Source organism: Triticum urartu, chromosome 7A (assembly GCF_056163025.1).
Source record: "Triticum urartu cultivar PI428250 chromosome 7A, HENAU_Tu73, whole genome shotgun sequence".
Lineage (NCBI taxonomy): Eukaryota > Viridiplantae > Streptophyta > Magnoliopsida > Poales > Poaceae > Triticum > Triticum urartu.
This window is the reverse complement of record NC_141879.1, coordinates 77,508,332-77,524,922: the sequence shown is the minus strand read 5'-3', so window position 1 is coordinate 77,524,922 and position 16,591 is coordinate 77,508,332. Positions and strand designations below refer to the sequence as shown.

Genomic DNA, 16,591 nt, shown 5'->3' with positions numbered 1-16,591 from the left:
TGGTTCAACAAATCTTCTCATCTTCGATCTTGAGGATTGCCGAAATGCATTCGACGAGTTTACACGTCGGGTATCCGAGGAGCCCCTTTAAGTTTTCGGCCTTTATCAATGCCTTGTTATCTTAATCCCACACCTCAGGTTTGGAGTTGTTCCCGGGAGGCAGTGTACTCTTCTGTCCGAGCTCTAATGCCAGACTGCATTCGAGGTATCTTTTGCAGCCGAGCACCAATGCCGGACTGCATCCGAGCTCCAACACCGAAATGTATCCAAGCTCCAACGTCGGACCGTGTCCAAGCTCCAACGCCGGACTATATCCAAGATGTCATAGATCATCTTGGTCCAAAAAAGTTGAAGGAGTTTAGCCGAGCTTAATGCTGGAAATGCCCTCTATGGAGCCAGCCACTAGCGCCCGAGCTTTATGCCAGATTGCTTCCGAGGTGGTGCACCACCCCGACCATGGGCCAATTTTTGTCAATATTTTTGATTGGTGCAATTTATTCTCTGCCGAGATATATAGCCAGTAACCCTCAACATGTGTATCGGTTTAAAACCCAAGATGCACTTGAAGGATGAAGTAAGACCACTGATCCCAGTAGCCGCTGAGACTCAGGTTGATTTGCAAAATCGGCCCGAGGATCAAGTCCTAGCTCGGCAGAATACTTCGGGATACAAAAAGCGGCATGCTCAGTCCTCGAGACTCAGGATGGGTGTGGCCGACCAACCTGAGGATCATAATCTCCTCGGAAACTGTATTGCACTTAAAATTTTCTGCATTGGAAAGGCAATGCAGTAGCCCCTGCGACACTCGTCGGGTGCCGACACCAGATCGAGGGACCGATGTGCCCCTTTAATATTTGTAAATAATAAGCCCGAAGCCCAGTAGCCCCCGAGCCTTAATGCGGGCACAGGTGGCCGAATTAAGGGTCGATATACATAGTAAAATCACAAATTATGTGTAATGACTCTATGTATCCAAGTACTTTACATCCTTAATGCTCGGATCCGCATTGTACAAAACTTTGTTGACCAACCATCAGCTTCGACCTCCTCGGCTAGTAGCCGAGGAGTGTTTGTCCTACTTTATAAAGCCTTTATGAGGGCAAAGATTTACAACAAACAAGGCAATCTGGCCATACAGTTTTATAAACAAAGGTACGCAGAGAGATAAGTTATATTACTATTTTAACATAAGAAATGTCTTCCAAAGAAAATAGTCCCGCTTCGGTTCCTTTCTATGGGTTGTCATGCTAAGCATGATCATGAAACCTCAGCTCTAATGTAAGAGAAAAATATCGAGGATTTTAGTTTGGGAGGCCAGTTAAAAGCCCCCGGTAGTGTTCGGCAACAGTCGAGGTCAAGCTGTATACACTTCGGCCATTGTTATGAATGGCCCATCATTTAACACTGTCATCGGATTGGTGACCGGTTTACTATTATTGTGACAGTCAGTTTTCGGCTTTCTCCACTGAGGTGCTTAACCATGTGAGCTGGAAGCACAATTGCAGTGGTTCTCCCTTTGCACACCTAGCCGAAAAAGCGGAACGTAGGAGGCAAGGGCAAGAGCCGGGCAACCCAACTATTGACCGAAGACACAATTCGAAACCAATGCATATATAGTGAGATCCGAGAATGTTTTTACCGGATCTCTAAAGGTGTCCGGCGTTGCACTGCGAGACTTGTGCTAAAAACACACAAATAGTTTAAAAGTGCCATAAGCTTGGAAAACCAAAAAACTTCAGTAAAAATGTGACATCCGAACAAGATCAATTGTTCGGTGCCAATCCGAAAATTGGACTTTAGAAAAAAAAGTGCATCTGTCGTGCTTTAACATGACACATCATATCTCAAGACTTCAAGCGGGTTAGCCTACGACTTCAACCTCCTATCCCGAAGGCGGAGTACTTCTCATTAGGCCAGTTTAGCAAACTAAACTCTAGCGGCTTTGAGAGAGAAATTAGGCTCCCCGGCTAGTGACCACACACTCGTGTCGAAAAAGGGAGTGATAAATAATAATAGTAATAAAAACTTTGCAACGACTAAGAAGAAGAACACTTATTATAAAACGGCTCATATAAATTTAAGAGCCCTCAAGTGACTTGGGTAAAAGAATTTTATGTATAATGATTGTATGTACCGAAGTACTAATATCATATCTTTGTTCACTCCAACTTTAAACGCGTCTTAACTGACCGTCGGCTTCTCCCTCTTCGGCCAAGGGCCGAAAAGTGTCATGTACTCCGCCTGTCGAGAGTATCGACGGTGTTTCCGATGACCAGGCAATCAGGCCATAGGGCTGTAACAGACAAAGTGCGCTCAGGGAACTTATGCTATATTACTAACGAAGTGTAAGAAGCATCTTCGAAGAAAATAGTACCCCCACCGATACCTTTCTTCAGTGCTCATTATTACTATGAGACTTGTGCAATGGATTTTTTGTACTCATGAGTTCCGTTTAGTGCCGACCATGATTGAAAACAATAAGAGCGCTAGCTTTCGGCTTCACCCAGTCTGAGGTCAGAGTTCGGACGACCCGGTCGTGACAATCGCAGAGGTGCTCCCTTTACTCCCAAGCAGAACAATTGGGAACGTAGGGGTAAACACAGGAGCGAGGCAACCCAGCTTGCAAATCGCTTAAGTCAATATGGTGCATATTGTGGCGTAATACACGAACAAGGAACGAAGCCGTACAAGTATATGGGGTATTTGAATTTGTGTGTCACAAACAATGTTTTGACAAGGAGATTCTCTACAAGCAACTTTTTTTTTCAAAAAGGTATAATGCTTGGTCGAACCGAACACAAGTTAAAAAATTGAAGACTTTGAGCATGAAGGCAACTTAGCTGGTTAATATGTTCGGTATTGATGACGCGGCCCGAGCTTGATGCGGGACAAGGTTCCATCCCCCAAGTCGGTCCCAAGGTGGCAGAGCAAAGAGCTCGACACTCCGAAGTGGTGACATAGCACGGCCAATGCGGGCCGGCAGAGTGATGCCGAAGTCCCTGGCATGGGGTAATGAAGTGTTGACGAAGCCCCCCATCCAGCCGAGGTGACGTGGTATGTCAGTACGCCGAGTTGACGATACTGCCCAACCCGGATCATTTTCCTGTGCACAAAAAATGGTGCAGACCGGAGATAATAGTAATAATAATAATTAAAAAAAGCGTTGCATAATAAATAATTTATGCAAAGTGAGTAATAAAAGAAATATGGCCTGGCGCCGAAGTCAATGTCGATGCAGGGCGTCAGCGTGACGAGGGTGAAGGCATGACAAAGCCTGAATTTGCAAGGCGGTCCGGGCTCCGGATGCGGCGTTCGCCGAGTTATGTACGGAAACTGACCGAACCACCACGCGGCTGTTTTTAATGTGGCCGTCATTTGATAGACATGTGTATAGATGATGGAACAGACCAGAGTAATAATTCCTTAAGAAAAATAAACCAAACAAGCAAAAATTGTTAGGATTAATAGCACCTGGTTTATTTGTTGTAGCATTCTGAAGAAAAGCGACTCCCAAAATCAGGAATCGATCCGCACACCCATTGCCTGATGGGCGATAAAGCGATGGCCTGGTGATGCTGGCAAAGGTTGGCTTGCCGAGGTGAAGCCCTCAGTCCAGCTAACGTGACGAAGCTGGTCGGCTGGTGACGCCGAAGTCATTGGAGTATGTTGATGAAGAGATGATGAAGCCCCCGGTCTAGCCGAGGTGTTGGAGCGGCTCGCCGAAGAGATGCCGGAGTCTACCTGGCAGCCGATGTGTCGAAATAGGTCGGCGTGTTTGATGATGACTTGAAGAAGAGGCAGCATGGTGATGGTGACGCAGGTCAAGACTTGTGACGCGATCGACGCTGCTTGATGCAGCTACCGCGTGGCGATGCCGGTATGCCCGCTCCGTGTAGTCCGTGGGGCAGCGACGTTGATGATGCTATATCCTTCGCGATGCTGAACTCTTGTTCGGCTTGCCGAGATGATGATCGAAGAAGTTGAGCTCGGCTCAACAAAGTGACGACGTGTCTAGCGCAGGTCGGCAGCCTTAGGGCAATATTGCCGGACTGGTTTGACACCAGCATGATGATGAAGATGACCTCAGGGGAGGCTTAAAATTTTACGGGCACGTGTTCAAAAGCGACGCACAATACCCTAGAAAAGAATTCCTCTAAAAAGGTTGTCCAATATCACGTTCATAAAGAAACATGAATTCGGGTCGGATCCGTATTCGCGCAGAAAACAGATCCGAAAATTGGTCCCCTCATCGGAAGGTTCCCGGAGTTTGAACCGTCGGATTGAGCTGAAATTTGGAGGGGTGGTAGATATGGGAATTCCGCCGTAGATGAACAGTTGGATCTTCCAAAGGACCTCTGAGCTGGGCTCTGGAGACCACGCCCTAAACTCGTCCAGATTCCCATCCAGATTTGACAGGGCTCGGGTGTATCATAGATTGCCAGAGATTCCTTCATCAGAACACAAATTTTGTATGGTTGTTGTAGACTTAATTTCACACAATTCCACCTGAGGGATCGTCAAAGCGATGCTCAAAGAGGTGGTGGCAGCGTATACAAGTTCGCTGTTCGGAAAAACAGCACGGTCGCCCGAGGGCAATGTTGACGCTGAGCCCCCGAGCTCCATGGATGATTCCTTCATGATCTTGATAGAGATCGGAGTTGATATTGATGAAGGCCCTCGTCCGAACATGATGATCGGAGGCAGGGCACAGTCCTCGGTCAAGCCAAGGTGACCAGTCGAGCCGGTGACGAAGATGTCGACGCCGCAGTTAATCTGCAGACGAGCCATCGATCCTTTTGCCGATCACACAGCGGAACTCTCAATGAAAGCACCAATGTCGGTGTCAAAACCGGCGGATCTCGGGTAGTGGGTCCCGAACTGTGCGTCTAGGATCGATAGTAATAGGACGCAGGGGACACGATGTTTACCCAGGTTCGGGCCCTCTTAATGGAGGTAATACCCTACGTCCTGCTTGATTGATATTGATAATATGAGTATTACAAGAGTTGATCTACCACGAGATCGTAGAGGCTAAAACCCTAGAAGCTATAGCCTATGGTACGATTGTATGTATGTATCTATCGACTAGCCTGGCCTCGGTTTATATAATGCACTAGAGGCCTAGGATAATAAGAGTCCTAGCCGAATACGCCGGTGGGGAGGTGTCCTTGTCTTGATCACCAAGTCTTGTGAAATCTTCCATGTATGAGGCAGCTGTCCGAACTGGCCCATGAGTATACGGCCATGGGGGTCCTCAGCCCAATCTAACAGATCGGGAGATGACGTGGTGAGTACCCCCTAGTCCAGGACACCGTCAAATGTACAATGACCGAGGCCAACAGAGGACGGACGGAGATATAATCAAAGAGCACAACTCATGTTTCACGCGTTGGTTCAAGAAGTAGCTTCTGTCGTACCCTTTACATGAGGATTCTTCCGCGGAAGAAAAACTCATATTCGCCTTGTCACAGGGCGCCGAGCACAACCTGATGACCTATGGGGCGTATGATATCAACAACTACACATTCTACACCGAGGACAAGGACATGAAGAGCGATGGTTATCAGAACTCTGGGGTAACGATGGAATCCTACACCGGTAACGACAAGGACAGATACTACGGAAGGATCGAGGAGATCTGGGAGCTAAGCTACGTTGGAGAGAAGGTCCCGATGTTCCGTGACAGATCGGCCATGAGCGTCCTAAAAGAATACCGATATTTCACCACCATGGTTATACCCGAAGCCAAATCCAAGACCGCGGGCGCAAACGTCATCTTGAAAATGAGCCATGGGTACTGGCTTCCCAAGTCGACCAATGCTTCTTCATTACCGACCCGTCAAAGCCCAGTCATGTTGTCGTGAGGAGAGGCAAAAGGAAGATCATTAGAATGGATGGAGTCGCCAATGAGCAAGACTTCGACAAGTACGGCGACCCGAAGATGGAACATGACAACGACGATGAACTGCAATACACCACAAGAAGAAGCATGACCACCCTACCTAAAGGACGTCCGTTCAACAAAAAAACTCCATTTGCAAAAAAGAAAGGCAAGAAGATTGTGAAAAGATAGCTCGCTAAGATCGATTGTATTTAAATTGTAGTCTTCATTTCTCAATTGTGTTTCGACATATTGAAATGATATATCTTCTGTTCTAGTCCTCATGAATATTTATTTATGTTTATTATGGTATTGAATTTCTAATTCACAAAAAGTATTGAATTTGTTAATATTTTTTGAACTCATGAATATTTTTAAATTTCATGGGCACTTTTTGAATTTATGATTTTTTTTTCAAATTTGATGATATTTTTTCATATTCAATATGAAAAAAATATTGAATATTCATGAGGACACTCGGTCTCGATCTCCCTCCATCTCAATCGCTATCCCCCTCGCCAGATCCCCCTCGCCGCTGAGCAACCCCCTCACCCTCCCCCACTCCACCGCCGACGACGACCCCCCGCACCCTCCCCCGCTCCACCATCGCCGCCGCCGACCCCCCGCACCCTCCCCCACTCCACCGCCGCCAACGACCCCCCGCTCCCTCCCCCGCTCCACCACCGCCGACGACCCCCCGCACCCTCCCCCGCTCCACCGCCTCCGACGACCCCCCGCACCCTCCCCCGCTCCACCGCCACCGACGACCCCCCGCACCCTCCCCCGCTCCACCGCCGCAGACGACCCCCCGCACCCTCCCCTGTCTCCTCGCTCGATTCCCCCGAACGGAATCAGCCGAGCACACCACCCACCCCTCCCTCCCCCCGAGCGAGACCTAGAGTTCAAGACGCCGTTGTCGGCCCTCCGCTAGGAAACAAAAAATCCTAAAAAAAATATATACTAATGGCGCACCGCTAGGGGTGCGCCATTGCTATCCAAAAAAAGATTACTAATGGCGCACCTCTAGGGGGTGCGCCATTGCTATCCAAAATAAATTCTAATGGCGCATCGCTAGGGGGTGCGCCATTGCTAAGCATCCCTCCACTAAAATCCCCAATCCCCTTTCTTCCCCCAATCGATCACATGTCTGCCCCTCGCCTCTCACCACCGCCGCTGATCACCTTCCACCCACCGGCGACCTCGCTCTCGGGCTCCCCCGCCCATACCCCCTCCCTCCCTCGCCTTCACAGTCCTCAAAACCCTAGAAACCCGCGGCGCCTAGACCCACTGCGCCGCCCCGAACGAGACCCACTGCATCGCCGGAGACTTGGAGCCTCGGAGCCGCCCCACCCCTGCCCCCTCATCCACAGGAGGGCCATCCACGTCCACCAGGAGAGGAGGCCCGCGTCCACCAGAGAGGAGGCCTGAGCACCTCGCGACCTCCCCGCCGTCTATACCCGCCTCCCCAAAGCTCGCCGTCTCCGCCCTCCGTCGTCTCCGCTCCGGCCGTCACCTCATCGTGGTCAGGTAATCTTCATTGCCCTCCTCCCTCTGCCTCTCTTCTCCTCTCTTCCTCCTCTCCTCCCTCCCGAACATGCCCTCTTCTTCTCTCTTTTGCTAGGTTTAGGTCAAATCCCTCTCGAATTTAGGTCAAATTAGGTTCAAAAAATTGCTAATTTTGGTCAAATTAGCAAGTGTCCATCTTCTTGCTCATGGATTAGGTTCAAGAAGTTAATCAAGGCAGTTTAGGTTCAAGATTAAGTCAAATTAGCAAATTGGTCAAATTAGGTTCAAAAAATACAAATGAATTGCTATTTCTGGAGTTTAGGCTCCTTTGAATCAAGACAGCACTGTCAAATGAGCTCCTCTTCTTTCTGCTCCTTACCTAGACATAAACTTGGCCAGTTTTAGCAACAAGAATACAAATGATAGTCACTGCAGCTGCACATGATCTCTGCTAGTTATAGAAATTCATTTCTTGTGCTATGTTTTATGTCAGGGTATTGTTCAGGAAGCTTGCTTGAGTGTGTGTCCTTTAATGTGTAAATCTGCAGTTCTAGCCACAGTTTGTAGTTGTAGCCACTCCTTGCTGCTAGTTCCTCAAGGAGTTCTGCTCAAAATTAGCTCAACAAGTTGCTCAAATTATATGTAGTCAAGCTTGCAAATTGGATTTGTTGTAGTCAACCTATTAATATTTGTCAGTTTTGAAAATTCAGTTTATTCGGTTACTAAAAATTCAGTTAATTCAGTTAGGCACACAAATTTCAGAACTTTTATCTGCCCTAGTACTTGGTGTTTGTAGAAAACCAGGAGTGTCAATGTGACTAGAATTCAGGAATTTATAGCCTAGCAAATTTGTACTGGTCTGCTGGGTCTGAAGCTTACACTGTCTCTTGTGCACCTTTGCTGAATTCCCATGAACCTTTGATGTTCACTTTTTTTGCTATCTAAATTGAGTGTCATTATTTTGTTTGCACCTGTTCTTATATGGGTGAAACTTCACTTGTTTTTAGGCTAGTGCAGGGTGTTGCTTTATTCTGACCATCGTGTCGTGATGGTTTTGTAGGTACCCCGAGAGGCCCTTGAGTTTGATGGAATGTCGATTAACTTTTGTTCCGGCAAATTCAGGTACTCCATATGTCCTATTTTCAGCAAAGGTCATGCTGAAATTTTTCGTGAATTTTAGCATGACTTTGCTAAAAATAGGACATATGGGGTACTTGTGACTAATGCATGGGCCGGGGTATCTTAGTACTTAATTAAGTAGGATCAACTGCCCCTTTATTCTTGCTGCATTAAACCATAGGTGGCAATAGAGCCAAGTGATTAGGCCCAACTTAGAATTCTCCTTCCCAGCTTAGCTTTTAGGATGCCTCGGTGTCGACAAACCATAAATTATAAAACCTTGGCTTTTAGGGTGCCTCGGTGTCAATAAAAACCTAAATGATGAAAGCTTAGGCTTTTAGGGTGCCTCGGTATCGACAAACCCTAAATGATAAAAGCTTAGCTTTTAGGATGCCTCGGTGTCGACAAACCCTAAATGATGAGACCATGATCTTGTTCCTTGATAATAACCAACTTTTTGACCAAACTTTTTTCCTATTTAGAGAAAAACATGGCCCACAACGATGATGCCGATGGTTCGGGCAAGAAATTCTAGGAGCTGTCCCAGGAGATGGAGGAACAACCTCACCACTATGAGGACGCCGCGGAAGACACCGATCCTGACAACACAACCCCTAGTGGCGTCGGGGATGACACCACTGATGTTGCCGCCGAGGATGCCACCACTAATGATGGCAGCGCACGCACAGATGGCAGCCAACCGAAGAGGCAACGGAAGGACCGGCGCCCGAACGTGCTCGGCATCATCAAGGAGGAATTTACTGAAGTGAACTCTGATGGGAATCCAACGGCGCCCAAAGAATTAGTCAAGGGGTACTCAGTTCAGCTCGGGTGCATTCTCCGGAGCACCATCTCGATCAACACCGAGAACCTAAGGCATATGGACCGAGGGAATTTGCGCAGCCTCCTCTTCACGAAGCTGCACGAACGATACAAGTTCCCCGCTGAATTTGCAAATACACGCCTCTCACGGAATAAAGTGAAAAGTACCGCCCTTACGAAGATGAGCATGGCCCTGTCTACTTGGAGAAGCACGGTGAAGAGAATGATTGAAAAAGGTGATAGTTATGAGAAGATCAAGGCGAAAAATCCTTTGATCAGCGAAGATGACTACAAGGAGTTCAAGATCAAGTGCGAGAGCAGCGCAACCTCCGAATCAAGTCAGTGGGGGAAAGAAATGTGGGAGTTGAACTTAGGGGTCCACCAACTCTGTCCCAGCGATTATAGAGTGGCAGAGCCTATATGGGACAAGGAGGACGCGGAGCGTGCCGAGCAAGGCCTACCGCCCCGCTTCGAGAAATACCGTGACAAGCAGACCAGGAACTATGTCAGGGCCCGGTACAAGGAGGACCCGGTAAGAAAGGAGCTTACCACGGATCCGAAGACCAGGGCGCTTGAGCGTGTTCTGGTCAGGAATACACCCCCGCGTAATTAGCTCCATATGGTTGCATTCTAATTACTGAAGCCAAATTTCTAAATGGTTCACATTCCTTTTGCAGGAGACTGAAAGCAGTAGAGCGGGGTCGTCTCAGAGCTCCCCTTGGGACAACACTCTAAATAGGGCGTTGAATGTAATGAAAAACAAGGATAAGCTCAGTAAGCCATCGTCAGCTGGTCGTGTGGCCGGCAAAGGCTTGTCCACAAAATGGTCGTCATACTATAACGCTGGTGGGTGAAAGGAGAGAAAGACCAGCTCGGAAAGCCAGTCGCGCGAGGTTCAAGAACTCAAGGCACAAGTGTTATGGATTCCGGAGATTGTCCAAGAGAAAGTGCAACAACAACTGGGATCGACGCTCACCGCCATTGTGCCTACCTTGATTGAGGGGCTGCAGGCGTGGATTTCGGGCGGCCATTGTGCCCCGGTTCACAGCTTCACGGCCAGCAACTCGCACAACGCGCAGGCGGCCCCATTAGTGTCTCCGGCGGAGGCGGTATTGGTGTCTCCGACGCCGGCACGGGCATTGGAGCTTAATGCACCCGGGTGTACGCCGGCCGGCACCTTGGCAGCAAGCAGCCCCTCCGTCAGTTGCGCGCCTGCCGTTGGCGGTGCCTCGACATTAGCTGAGCTCGACGCCATCACGGTAACTAAGCCTCTCGGCCGATGACTTCATCTCCTTGCCTTTGACTGGGCATCCCTGACGCCCTACATGTTTTCGCAGGGCACCGCCGACGTTCCATGCACTCTCCTGCACTTCATGGGTGGCGAGTTGATCGATGTCGCCAAGGGCAGAATCGTTCAACCGGGCAACCCTGTGTTCCACGGTAATCCGATGCCACCCACCGTGTATAGGGTTGAACTGGTTCGGGTGCTGCCAGGCTGCGACGAGTTGTTACCTCCGATTCGACCTGCTGGGGCCAACGAAGATGATGTGATGACCCTCAGCGCCTGCGTAAGCTGGCCCCTGCTTTGGCCGAAAAGCCAGATTCGTTTGGGGGCGAGGGACACCACCCCACAGACAACACCGCCATTCGTGCTGGCGCCAAGCCATGGCAAGACCGCTGCAACGCTACAGGACACTCCGGACATCCCTATGGCACAGGATCCGAACATGCATATGGCACATGATCTGGATGACGACAACAACGACGACGGTACATTTACCAACGTCGATAAGTACTTTGCCGCACATGGGTACGGTGACGAATTCTTTGGGCCTCCTTCTCAAGAACACAACCCTGAAAAAGATGACCGCGATCATGCTGGTACCGCAGAGAAACCAAATTGCAACAGGCGTCGTCTGGCGTTCAGTTCTCAGGAGACGCCTCCAGCTGCCGCCTTCACCGAGCCTCAGATATTATCAGCCCCAACACACTCAAGAAGGCGGTCTGTGAGCAGAACTCGATCCCATTACAGCAGAAGAAGAAGGGACGGAAAAGAAAGAGTAACAAGGGTGCCAGCCAGCCGGCACCGAGTACGATCCGTGCTCAGGACGGTCCACCTTCACCTAAGGATATCTCGAGGAGGGTGCATGTGGCGGGTAGGCCGATGCTACCGACTAATCTGCTCAATGCTGCAACCGGTGCTATGCGGAGTCTGCATGACAGCGTTCTTTCTTTGGAGAAGCGGCGTCTCTCTGAGAATGATGTGGCATACCCGGTTTTCGTGGCCAAGGTGTCAGAAGGCAAGGGCTTTGTGGATAACGCCATCAGGGGATATGATCATCATGCGGTTTGATGACATCTTCTCTATGTTTGACCTTCATCCGCTGCACTACACCTTCGTTCGGCTATATTCGCTGAGTATGGAGATGCGGATCATTAGAGACAAGACCCCGGACATCGTGATAGTCGACCCCTTCTACATGCGTGCCAAGATCTTGGGCAGCGCTGGGGACCGGCAAGTCGCGAGTTCTTACCTCGAGGGCATCATTCTGGCAAACCCAGATAAGGATAACTTCCTCGTGCCTTACTTTCCTGAGTAAGTCATCCCCTCGCCGCCCCGTAACATATGATTTCTTAGATTTCGATCGTTCTTTTTTTTCTAACATTCTGTGTTTTGTGTAGTGACACACATTGCACACTCATCCTCTTAAGCCCGAAATATTCCATGGCCACGTATTTCGACTCGGGCTGTCAGTCGAAGAAAGAGTACGCAAATATCAAGAAACTTCTTGATGTTCTCCTCGGCTACGCCAGATCTGGAGGCACCTTCACTATGCCAGTTCGTAGGTACGGCAAGCACGTGCTCGCCCACAATACGACGTTCCCCTGCGTCAAGCAGCCGCCTGGCGGTCATAAGGATGCCTACTACGCCCTCCATCACATGTGGGTGATCGTACGGGACCATAATCACCTTCTGCTACCAAATAATCTCAAAGATTGGGCCGCAAGATTGTTGGCAATCCAGGACGCGGACATCAAACAATAATTCTTTTGCATCCAGTCGGAGTTTGCGGAAATCATCCATCAAGATGTCCTTCGTACCTCGGGGCAGTTCTACCTCAGATATCTACCATCCAACAGTGAGATAGACACAACGCTACAAATGCAGGCTGACAACGCCCGCGATTTCATGACCATCACGAGAGACGGCAGCTTCATCCATGCTCCGGTCCCTGAGTCGATTCGAAAGTAGTGATGCTATGTGTAGTTCTGAAACATCGATTAGCTCATGTTGTAATTAAACTTTAATGAACTTGTATGTCTCTTTGGTTTGGACAGTCGTTCAACTTAGATGTAATCGATGCCATTTATTAGTAGGACCACGAGTCGTGCTATTAATGTCTTGCTTTTCTCTTCCGATCGTTTTGTTGCATACTTATATATTGCTTATGTATTGGCTGTGAATTTCTACTAACGTTTTGTTTGGCTAGTGCATAGAGATGTCGTCGTATGTCTTGTTCAAGGGTAAGGTTCGCGGAGTCTACGATGACTAGGAGGAGTGTCGGAGACAGGTTCACCGTTTCAGCGGTAACAGTTACAAAGGGTACACCACTAGGGCGGAGGCTGAATCTAGATACGCGCGCTATCTAGCGGGAGAGAGGAGGGAGCGGAGGAGGAACCGGATGAAGACCAGTTTCATCGCGATGATGCTCATCGTGATGACCGCAACTCTCTTCTATGTGATAGTAGTTTAGATGATCGATATCGACTTGTATTGTGAAGACAAACTCGCTACTCGCGGTCTCGAGACTTGTAATGTTCTATCTTTGTTCGGTCTTTTGAATTCGGAGACTAATATGATGAATTGTATTCGGAGACTAATCTTCTATTGTATTCGATGAATCTGCTTTTGATGTGTGGTGCTGTCTATATTCTGTCCAGTAATATATTTTGTAACCTGTGCAAATATCAGAAAAGAAAAAAAAATCCCTAATATTCATACTAGTGGCGCACCACCAAGTAGTGCGCCATTAGTAAGCCAGAGCACACTAATGGCGCATCATCAACCAGTCCGCCATTAGTAAGCCAGAGCACATGGATAAATATGGCCCCTGGGAGGCATACTAATGGCCCACCGTGGGATATACTAATGGCGCACTGCGTGGTGCGCCATTAGTAAAAAAATCTAATGGCGTGATGCTAGTGGCGCACCTGTAGTGCGCCATTAGTAGGCAAAACAGGTGCGCCACTAGCAGACCTTTTCCTAGTAGTGGGGCTGGTGTTTATATAGCGGGCGGATGGCGATGGGCCATGACAGTGAGGTCAATGTTGGGCGGCAGACGGACAGACGGGTGGTGTCAGCGTAGGTTCCTCGACAACCGCAGTCGTTAATGTAGGGGCGACGAACTGACGGGCTATCATTTGAATGCGGAGCAGTCGCCTGCACCAGAAAGCAACATTGGTTGTGCTCTCTCGGCCACGTACCACTTCAATGCCGGCAGCAGTGAGAGGTCGCATCTGCTCTGGTCGGGCATTAATGCGGCACTGACACTCTGGAGCAGCACTGACTGTGTGAGGCGAGAAGCGCGCTCGGGTGATGAAGGTTTTTTTGTGGGCCAGGACAGTCAGACGCGGGCGTGGCAGTGATCCGGACTGTCCGACGGACTGATATAGGTCTTTGTTGGATGGCACAACATGTCCAGACCGCATGGTCTAGATGTATTTGAGCGGTATGAGGGTCCGCGTTGGAGATATCCTTAGTTGTCTTAATCCGAGTGTTTTATTTGCTTTAAATTCGTGATGATTAGTCCTCATAAAGAATAGGATCACACCTCTTATATCTTTACCTACTAATAAACCTCCACTTTACCGCCAGTCACGCCCCGCGCCCCGCCGCTTGCCGCCGGCGTCGACTCGCACAAACCAAGGCAGGGGGGATGCGTCCGCGCTGCCCGAGCTAAGGAACGGGGCGAGGCTTCGCGGCGGGGCGGCTTCGGTCTGGAGTGCGGGCGCTACTGCAACGGCGAACCGGAGGAGAGGCGCCGGCAGTGGAGCCAGGCATGGATTGGGGTCGCCAAGAGCAACGAGGTCATCGCCGCCGACCTACGCGCCACGAGCCGGTGGGCGAGCCCGGCATGCCGGCGCTGGACGCGTGCGCGTTCTACGCCAAGCGGCTGGCGCGCGACGGCGACGTCTTCATGTACAGAGGGGACACACCCTTGTGCATCAAGGGGTGCCGGCACGAGCAGATGCAGCTCGACGCTGTCTCCGTCTGCAAAGGGTCTCGGCGGGAGCAGAGTCCGGGCGAGCACACCACGGCCACGGGGTATCCGTCTTGAGCTAACCGGCGAGAGCGCCAAGGTACATACGGTGCCTGACGAAGAAATGTTATTCCGCTTGTGTTGTGCCAAAGAGATTTGCGTGCACGAAGCCGCTGGTGTGTAGTGATAATTGATCGAGCAGAGCCAGAACGAGGAGACTTGCCTTGCTTGAAGAAGGAAGACGTGGCTCACTGGAGTTGCTCACGGTAGGCCGGCGCTGCATGTGCCGCATGTCAAGTGATTTGGGCATAAACGCAGCAGAAAAGGGGCTGGATTGGATTGGATTTGGGCATAGGTGATGTCTGGTCAAGGGTTGATTACTTCCGATTTTTTTTGTCCCACATCGCTCCCCTATTTGATTTTCATCAGTTACAATAATTTACAGAAAATTCTCACCAGAGACAAAAACGAATTTGACCCAACATGATTGATTGGAAACACACACAGAGAGAAGAGAGGGGAGAGGGATCCTCTCGATCTAGGCGGCGAGAGCCTCGTGAGCGCCCTGGAGGTGGTTGTGGCAGAGTAGGCTGGGGCAAGTCAGTTGGCCTAACCCACCCGCGGCAGGTGGGCCGAGGATGGACAAGACGCTGGCCTCCTTGGTCAATGCGAGCCGCAAGCAGAGCGGGATCAGGCGACCAGATCGGACAGGGGAAGCTCCAAGGCGCCCATGGCGTCCTCTGGTCTGGTTCCTTAACGACAGGGTGGTGCTGCCCTGGCTCTGGCTACCACGGCCGCGCGCTCTCTAGGGTCATCGACGCCATGGTGGCGGGGCGACACCAAGCCAGCCAGCCAGCCAGTCGTTTGTGGGTGCGCTGGATTAGATAGGAAGAGGGGGATGTGGGTGATGTGAGGTGGATAGAAAACAGAGGAGCAGAACCAGCCGCTGGGTGACGAGAATAAGAAACAGCGGGCTTGCTGTTGCCGGTGGGGATGGTGGACTCGATCGAGAAGAAAAAGCGGATGTGCCTGGGGCGGTTGGTGGGTCCCATGAAGCACGTAACACCCAGTTGACGCGTGCGCGAGTCAAGAGCCATCATGATCCAGCGGGATGGTTCGCGGTGCACTTGATCCAAAACAAAAATCAGTCGGTTCAAAAAACACTATGAAACGAAATTCCACCGAGTTGGGAGCTGGTGGATGGCTATGCGTGCACTGATTAAAGAAATTCGGATGAACACCAACTATAATTACTTGCTGTTGTTACTTGGTGTTGTTTTTACATTATTAGATGCCTCTATTCCTAAAAATAATTCTTAATAAAGTTACTATGGACCACATACGAATGTATATAGATGTATTTTAAAGTGTATATTCCTTCCTTTTGCTTTGTATATAGTCCATGGTAGAATTTTACAAAGACTTTATATTTAGGAACGGAGTAACTATGAGTGGATGAAATGTTGAAAAAACTATTTGTTAAACAAAAAGATATTTGCGGCACACCGGTACTTGCTGACCATCAAGATATCCTCAACTTTCAAATGGCATTGCTGTCGTTGGTATGATAGGGAGGGATGAATAATAGAGAAAGTGCAACAACGATGCACCTTACTCGCGTCCTGTTTCACCCCTCGCAACAGCTGAGATTGCGAGATATAGAAATTAATATACTATGATCTATTTGAAGCTACTACAAGTATGCGGATGATGTATAACTACTTTCGCACCGAAGGAGTAGCCACTGATTGATAAATGTTTAGATTTCTGTAATATTTTTAGACATGATTATTGAATATCAACATCTTATTACACATAATTCAAGTTCTTTAGAGCGAGTTGAAGTAGTTGGTTTAGTTAGCAGAGAAGAAATTACGAGCTTTTGGAATACAATGGGATTTTAATAAAGTGGATCCTTATGCAAATACCACACTCTCAGATTTATTTCATACCCGTTGCAACGCACGGTCATTTTTGCTAATATTTATACACTAGCAAAAAA

General features: G+C 49.2%; 1 pseudogene; it reads left to right on the top strand.

Annotated features, from left to right (window-relative positions):
• Positions 1–8,996: 8,996 nt before the first annotated feature.
• LOC147957960 (uncharacterized) lies at positions 8,997–13,975 on the top strand (annotated as a pseudogene).
• The last annotated feature ends 2,616 nt before the right edge of the window (positions 13,976–16,591 follow it).